This window comes from Arachis stenosperma, chromosome 4 (genome assembly GCF_014773155.1).
Source record: "Arachis stenosperma cultivar V10309 chromosome 4, arast.V10309.gnm1.PFL2, whole genome shotgun sequence".
Lineage (NCBI taxonomy): Eukaryota > Viridiplantae > Streptophyta > Magnoliopsida > Fabales > Fabaceae > Arachis > Arachis stenosperma.
Window position 1 is genome coordinate 10,389,371 of NC_080380.1, and position 8,699 is coordinate 10,398,069.

General features: G+C 34.0%; 1 pseudogene; it reads left to right on the forward strand.

Annotated features, from left to right (window-relative positions):
- Positions 1-3,392: 3,392 nt before the first annotated feature.
- On the forward strand, positions 3,393-6,663 carry LOC130974578 (protein DETOXIFICATION 18-like; annotated as a pseudogene).
- The last annotated feature ends 2,036 nt before the right edge of the window (positions 6,664-8,699 follow it).

The window sequence follows — 8,699 nt, forward strand, 5'->3', positions numbered from 1 at the left end:
CTCCGTGAGTACGATGCTTACGTGGTGGCCGGTTTTTGCTGACAAGGTTAGTGTTATATTAGATGGAATTTCTAATTTTAATTATGCTTATCCTACTTGGAAAATAAACTAAACCTAATTTGAACATTGGTTTTGTCCCAAATTAATTTTTTCCTAAAACCCAATTAGCATATATCAAGTTACTAGTTACTGAGTTACTGTGGTTAGTGTGTCACTAGTGAAAATCAAAGGTCACGTAGAGAGGAAGAGACGTTGCTCTCGAAGCTTGGCGCGAAGAAGAAGGATACAAGGCGAGAGGCATTGTCGAATCAAGGGTAACGGTTCTCAAGTGGCATCGTGAGATCACCATTGTTCGCAAGGAGCAACCCTACGAAGAGGTACGTTCTGCTTCATGTTCTTTGTTTAAGTTCTGGTTTTGTTACATTTGCTGGTGACATCCTGTTTATTCATTGTATCTTCTCTCTACTATTTCTTAGATGGATCGTTTAGTTACGTTTGTGTATCATCACATGGGTTGCTTGAAAAAGGTTAGAGATGGGAATGTGATATACGAAGGGGGTTTAGTCACCGAGATACACAGGGTGAATGTGGAGACATGTAATTTATTTTTTGTTGAGGGGTTGTTTTTAGACCTGGGTTACCCTGGATATAATGAGGCGTATTGGCTAGAACCTGGTTTCGAATTAGGTCAGGGTCTTAGAGTACTAAGGACAGATGCTGAAGTGATGAGGATGTGTGAGAATGCAATTAAAAACGACAACATTGTTCATCTCTACTTTGATCACCCTATTGATGCCAACCCTGAAATCATTGATGACGATGTGGTGTCTTCTGGTAGCAGTGAGAGTGTGGTTGAGGTCAATCCACCCAGTGATGAGAGGAAAACTGAAGTTGTGAGTGAGGAAACTGACGAGGTTAATCAGTTGAGTAAGGTTTTAACAGTTGTTGTGAAGGAGACTTTGAATGAAGTTGTGACTGAGAAGGGTGTTGATGTTAACGAGTCGGAGGCCGGAGAGTGTGGTGTTATGAATGAAGATGTGAATCACGGGAATTGGGATAAAGATACTGAGCAACCTGCAGCTCCAGAAAAAGTTGTTAAGAGGGTGAGAAAGAGGCATCCAAGACCACCACCCAGTGGTTTATCACAAGAAAGGAGAGCTGCTGAATCTGAACAGCCTGAGGGTGATCCTCTAGAAGCTGAAACAGTAAATGAACTAATACATGAGAGGAATGATGATGATGCACATGTTGCCAATGAAGGTGCTAACAATGAAGAACCCTTGGTGGATGAGATGAGGGCAGAGGAAGCAGCTACTCAGAATGCAGGAGGTAAAAATATTATTTCTTTTTTGTTATAGCATTTTTGGATAAGTATTGGTTTTATGAATTCAATGATTATGATGCACATGTTACTTGTTTAGTTTTTAGTTCCATGTTGGACCTGATTTAGTATTACTTGTTATCAACATTACTGTCATTATGCCATGATAGGTTTTTTGGGACAAAACTTTTGTTATTTTGGGTCTGAGGTATGTTACTCTGGATACTTATGGATTATGTTTTCATGCTATGAGACAGGTGTTTTTATACAGCTTCTGTTTATGCCTTTTTTCATCAATGGCTAACCTATCTTATATATGGCTTGCTCACAATTCAAAAGCAATAACTCAGTCACAGAAGACAAATAAGAGTGCATCCATTAATTCATCTCAATTACAATTAGGAGAACATTACAAATAAACAAAATTTCATTCCTAAAATCTTAAATTTGACCATTGTCTTCCTACTTAGCCATACACAGCAGACTCAAAACCAGATTTAACCCAAGCAATACACAGATAACAATCAACAAGAACTCAACCCTCTTCACTTTCTCCTTCATGTCATTAACCACAGAAAGCACCATCATCATCCTATCCCTTTCCCGGCCATCACTACCCTCCTGGTTGATTCTGCTTTTCTTTTTTGGGTCTGCTATGCCCACCATGTTGCTATTCTCCGAAGAAACTTCTCCTTCCACACATTGGTCTTCAATTTCATCCAACCATTAAAAATACCCACAACGTCTTTGTGTGTTCTAGCATGGCACAAAAATTTCATGAATCAAAGAAGATCGGAAAGTAAATCTGAAAAGTGGAGAAAATAAACCCAGGAAGAATGCATCATTTCCTCACGTAACATCAACATTTTAACCTTACCTTCCACAGAGGGCAACGTAGAAACCATCTATCAGGGTTGCTACTTGTCTTCGACTTCAACGGAACCACCGGAAGGGGACAAAAGCAACACCCATCGTAGATTTTACTACCAACTCCAGAACCACCATCAACGTCGAAGGCTATGGATGAGTGCTTTCTCACAGTTCCACCTTTTCCACGAGCCCTAGCTGCTTGCATCTTTCAGATTGGGATCGTGCTCTACGAGAGAGCGAAGAGAGCAAAATTGGGTTTTAGGGCAAAATTAATTTGGGGCAAAACTAATGTTCAAATTAGGTTTAGTTTATTTTCCAAGTAGGATAAGCATAATTAAAATTAGAAATTCCATCTAATATAACACTAACCTTGTCAGCAAAAACCGGCCACCACGTAAGCATCGTACTCACCGGAGCTATGTTCCGACAAGCTCTTGAACACGCTTGGCAAAATTTTAAATCATTTAAGTACTTTTTTGTCAATATCAATAGTTGGGTACCAAAATGTCAGCGTTTGAATCTTTCGAATACCGAATTGGTCATTATCTCTTTTTAAAAATTGGACTCTACACTTTAGATAGAGTCCATAAACAAAAAGACAAAAAATATCTCTTATCCTTGCTTAATAAGCCTTGTGGCTTATCTCTCTCTTAATTCTCTTCTCCTCGTTTCAAGGGAAGAGAGTACAAAAAATTGAAAGAAAAAAAAAGTGCTTTTTCAATTAATAATTTTTTTTTTCAAAAATAAGCTGGTTATTCATTTTATTAGAAAAAAAATATAGTGTCCAAATGAGCCCAAAAAAAGAAGAAGATATTCCCATTAATACTTTTTACTTGTAATATTTTTAACAAGTATCATTAAAATACCAATTATACTATATATATATATAATTAATTAATTATTAAATTAGTCATTAGTATAAATAATTAAAATATATATTAAATTTAATTAAATAATACAAATATTTATACACAATTTTTTTATGTGCATGTACCAGCCATAAAATGTTAAAATACTAAAGTTGGATGTTTAAACATTCTTATATGAATTTATACACTAAGATTGAATGGAATGTGGCGTATGATACTTTTTATTATCCTATAAGTATGATGCTTAACATAAAAAATTAAAAGAAGTGAACGTATAAATTAAAAGAGAAAAAGAAAATGTGAGCAATAGAACTCATTCGAAGAAAATACTAATGTTAGCAAGTAATAGTAACAACAGTTTCCATGACACTGCAACAACAATAACACCTCCTGTCTTATTAGGTAATAGAGAAGGAGGAGAAGATACACAACAACAACAAGAAGGAGGAGAAGATACACAACAACAACAAGAACGACATGAAAGTCCTCCTGTCTTATTAGGTAATAGAGAAGGAGGAGAAGATACACAACAACAACAAGAACGACATGAAAGTCCTCCTGTCTTATTAGGTAATAGAGAAGGAGGAGAAGATACACAACAACAACAACAAGAACGACATGAAAGTCCTCCTGTCTTATTAGGTAATAGAGAAGGAGGAGAAGATACACAACAACAACAACAAGAACGACATGAAAGTTGGTGGAAGGAAGCAAAGCGTCAACTATTGTTTTCACTGCCCATGATTCTTACGAACCTGTTCTATAACTTAATCACTTTGGTTTCTGTAATGCTTGCTGGCCACCTTGGTACTCTTCAACTTGCTGGTTCCACTCTTGCTAACTCATGGTTCAGTGGCACTGGTGTCTCTCTCATGGTAACCATACAATTCTTTCTTACTTTTTTCTCACTTTCTTATCTGGTTTAGTTAATTTGTTTGAAAACTTATCTAAAATATCGACATTCATTTTAAATACATAGCTAAAATTATTATTAACACACCTTATGTTGAATGTGACATTAAACTCTAATGTTGTTTCCCATGTTCTTATCTTAGGTTGGATTAAGTGGGACACTAGAAACACTATGTGGGCAAGGATTTGGTGCAAAGGAATACCAAATGCTGGGAATTTATCTCCAATCCTCATGCATCATATCTCTTGTTTTCTCCATCATCATATCCATGATTTGGTTCTACACACAACACATCTTAGTACTACTTCACCAATCCCAAGACATAGCAAAAACAGCAGCACTTTACTTGAAGTTCCTTTTCCCAGGCTTGTTTGCATATGGATTCTTGCAAAACATTCTTAGATTTCTTCAAACACAATCTGTTGTGACACCATTGGCTATTCTCTCAGCTATTCCATTGTTGATTCACATTGGCATTGCATATGCATTGGTTGAGAAGACAGGTTTGGGTTTTGTTGGTGCACCTATTTCGACTTCTATTTCACTATGGATAGCTATTGTTTTGTTGGCTTTGTATGTTATATTTGGAAAGAAGTTCAAGTTGACATGGAAAGGATTTTCTACTCAATCTTTTCATTATGTATTGCCAAGTCTCAAACTTGCTCTACCTTCTGCAGCAATGGTATGGTATGAAACATTAACAAACTCTACTTTTTAACTTTTTCATCTCTTAAAACCTAAATTAGTAGTAGTAAAGTCAAAAACTAAAAAGTTACCAAAATAAAAAAACAAAAGCAAAACTGATTAGTTCTTTAATTTTTAAAATTCCAGTTATTAAAGAATTTAATCTTTTTCTATCAAATTCTTTTATTAGAAAATATGGGGACTAAATTTTTATTTTTTTATTAGAAAAAAAGATTATAGATTAATTTGCCAATTTCTTTATATTAAAGATTAACAGTATTTTCTAAAATTAACAGTATTTTCAAGTCAAATTAAAAGAATACTGTTGCAAGTTAGTTATAGAGAATTATATTTATGAATCTCATTAATTATGTTTTTTTATTACGCAAGTTTGGAATATTGGGCTTTTGAAGTCTTGATTTTCTTAGCTGGACTAATGCCTGATTCAGAAATAACCACTTCTTTAATGGCAATATGATATGTATGGTTCTAATAGTTTAGATTTTTATTTTCAAATTAATTAATTTTACTTTAATTTCCATAAATTTAATTCTCCTTAATTTTTCTTAAAAACAAAAATCTGCAGTGCCAACACAGAATTCATTGCATCCATGATCACTTATGGTCTCAGTGCAGCTGCAAGGTTAGTTAATTGAACGTTTTCTTATGCCTTAGATCTTATTATTATTTTTTTCAATTATTGAAAAACCTTAGTTTGATGACAGTACCCGAGTTTCAAATGAACTAGGAGCCGGCCACCCAAATCGAGCGAATCGCGCTATGAGAGTGACTCTTACTCTCTCAATTCTACTTGGTTTGTGCTTTGTTTTGACACTTGTGACTGGTCATAATATATGGATTCAAATGTTTAGTAGCAATTCTAAAATAAGAGAGGAGTTCGCTTCAATAACACCCTTACTTGCGATAGCCATATTACTAGATGCTGTCCAAGGTGTCTTATCAGGTTTAGTTTCTCCGAGCTTTTCTTCTTCTTTGTCTTCAAATTTGATCCTCAATAACAATTCATTCCAAGGTTTAAAAATTATTAAGATAGAAACTTAAATGCAGTTATCTTTATATGAAATTGATAGTTGAGAATCATTAGATAGTAATTTAGTCAAATATATTAAATTATCTAATAGTTATCAACTATCAACTTTATATGAAAACAACTTGAATATTCACCGATTATTAATTAGAAAAATGGATCAATTTGAATATATATGCAGGAGTGATTAGAGGATGTGGCAGGCAGCACTTGGCTGCATATGTCAACCTTGCAACTCTTTATCTCATTGGTTTACCAATATCATGTCTTCTGGGATTTAAGACTAATTTGCAAGTCAAGGTAAGTTTTTGAAAAATAAGCACATCTTTTACTTGTGTTTATTATTCAACTTAAAGGACAAATTAGTAATTACACTGTATTTTTTTTAGTTTTAGTAAAATTCATTTAAATCACTCCCCTATTTGTTTAAATGACATTTAATTTTCATCCATCTAGGACGAAAAATTAAGTTCTGTTTATAGAAGTATTTAATGTTATATTTTTTAAATATAAAGGTGTATTTAGTTTGTATTTTTATTTTTTATTTTTATTTTCAATATTTTTATTTTAAAATTTTATAAAAAAAAAGAAAAACAATAAAATTATTTTCCTGTTTCTATCTTCTGTATATTTTCTATTTTTTTATATAAAATTTTAAAATATAAAAAATATTAAAAAAAATACAAATCAAATACACCTTAAGCCTTAAGCTATCGAATTTATTGTTATCTAAACCTTGGAGGAGGTTGATATTAATTTGATTTTTATTGCTGTTGAATCATTATCAATTTTCTTTTTTGAAATTTATGTTGTGAAACAGGGTTTATGGATAGGGTTGATTTGTGGGCTGGTTTGTCAAACTGGAGCACTATTATTTTTCACTTGGCATGCCAATTGGTCCACCCTCCATCTCTCTCTAGACACAGATAGACACAGAGATCAACCGATTATTGTTTAACTCATTTCCAAATTACAGCTGAGACTTTAGCTGAGTAGTCCATTATGTCTCTTAAAAAAACTCATTTCCAAATGTTACTACATACACCATTATTTCTTGATCAAAATAAGGTGTCAACTTAATTTATTTCTGTATTCTAAACTTTTTTTTATGAGAATAGTTGTAAAAATTGAATCAGCGATGAAATTGGTCAGATTATTGATTTATTGGTTTATTAATTCAATCGATAAATTATTAGTTGAACCAATAAAATTAGTTCTATATAAAAAAAATATAAAATAGTAAAAAATTAAAAAAAATTCAAAATACATATCTTTATCAACATTTTAAGAACAATCAAGTCTAAAATTCTAAAGATAACTACTACAAAGATGGGCACGGATTCGGTATATGCACGAGAAGTTTGTGCAACGAAACGCCAAAAAACTATTTGGCGCACCCAAAAAATATCAAAATCAACATGTATGTTTTTGTAGGATTTTTTTCACAATTACACATAAAATAGAGGGGTAACTTTTTTTAATATTTTTAAATGAATACATTTCACTTAGTTGTTAAAAGCCGCTAACATTCTCTTCCAGGTTCTCTTCCTCCCCTTCCTTTGCCGTCACAAGTCGCACTGTCCCTTCCATTATCTCCACCACCAACAACGACTCAAACCTCCCCACCGCCTCTCCTACTCGCTGAGATTGTGAGCTGGGCCGATGAAAATTATGAGAATAGAGTCGCGAATAGTGGCGAGAAGAATCGAGAGTATTGAGCTGCATGTGGTTTTGCCAATGCCACCTTTGCCACTAATGAAGACCCATTTGAGAGTTTCTTGTTCTAGGATGTTCTGCACCGTTCCTTCTGGCAAATTCTGTTGATCCACCATGACCACACTACTCCTGTTTCTCTCAACTGCGTTTTCGAATATTCCGTCAAGGCCTAAAACTATATTTGGCGTTTTTGAATAATTAATTAATGTTTATGACAACTATAATTAATAAAATTAATTTAGCAGTTATTAATTTTTTGTATCATATTATTATAATTAATAAAATTACTTTAAAAATTTACTAATTTATTAGATTATATTACTATAATTAATAAAATTACCAAAAATATAAGTAATTTTCTAAAGAGTAAATTACCAATTATGCCCCCGAATTTGTAAAACGCTGACATAAATATCCCTAGAATTCGATAACGACAATCATACCCTTGAAAAATTTAAAAACGGATCAGATCTGCCCAACTGTGAGGAGAACCCTTCTCCGTTAAACGGAGTTTGTTGATGTGTCAAACGGAAGTCCAACGTGGCATCCATATTAGACTCTCAATCACGTTTTGTCCATGTATCCCCAATTCAACAAACCCTAATTGCCCAATTGAGATGAAATGACAAAATTAACCCTAAGTGAAACATCATAGTTAACTAAGATTATGTTGGACGCGGAAAACTGAAGAGTTTGTGGGTGGTCGTCTTTGTTTCTGTTCGTCTGTTGTCGCTTTGTATTCGTTTGTTGGATTTGTCAACGTCACATGCGGTATCACGTTTGGCGTTGATACGGAGTGAAGAAGTCGCCGTCGATCAACCAAGGTTTTGGTAAGCATCTTATGTTTGCGTTGGTGTTATTATCAGTCGTTTGGGGTTTGCAATGGAGGTATGATGATGGTGTTTTCATGTGTCGTGTTAGATGTTTATGACTTTTTTGATGATTTTTGTCAGATGGCTACGCATATCACATTTGTTTATCACCATCGAGGTTGGTTAGAGAAGGATGCAGATGGTGGGGTGAAGCATAATGGTGGTTTACTGAGTATCATCGAGAGGGTGCATATTGATACTTGTAATCTATTCCTTGTTGAAGGCTTGTTTCTAGATTTAGGTTATACTAGGTATAATGAAGTTTATTGGTGTTGGAGCCAGGGATGGATTTAGCTAACGGGTTACGGGTGCTCAGAAGGGATGCCGATGTGGTTAAGATGTGTGATGCTGCACTGAGGAATGAAAATAGGGTTCACTTGTATTTTGAGCATCCAGTTGATATGGA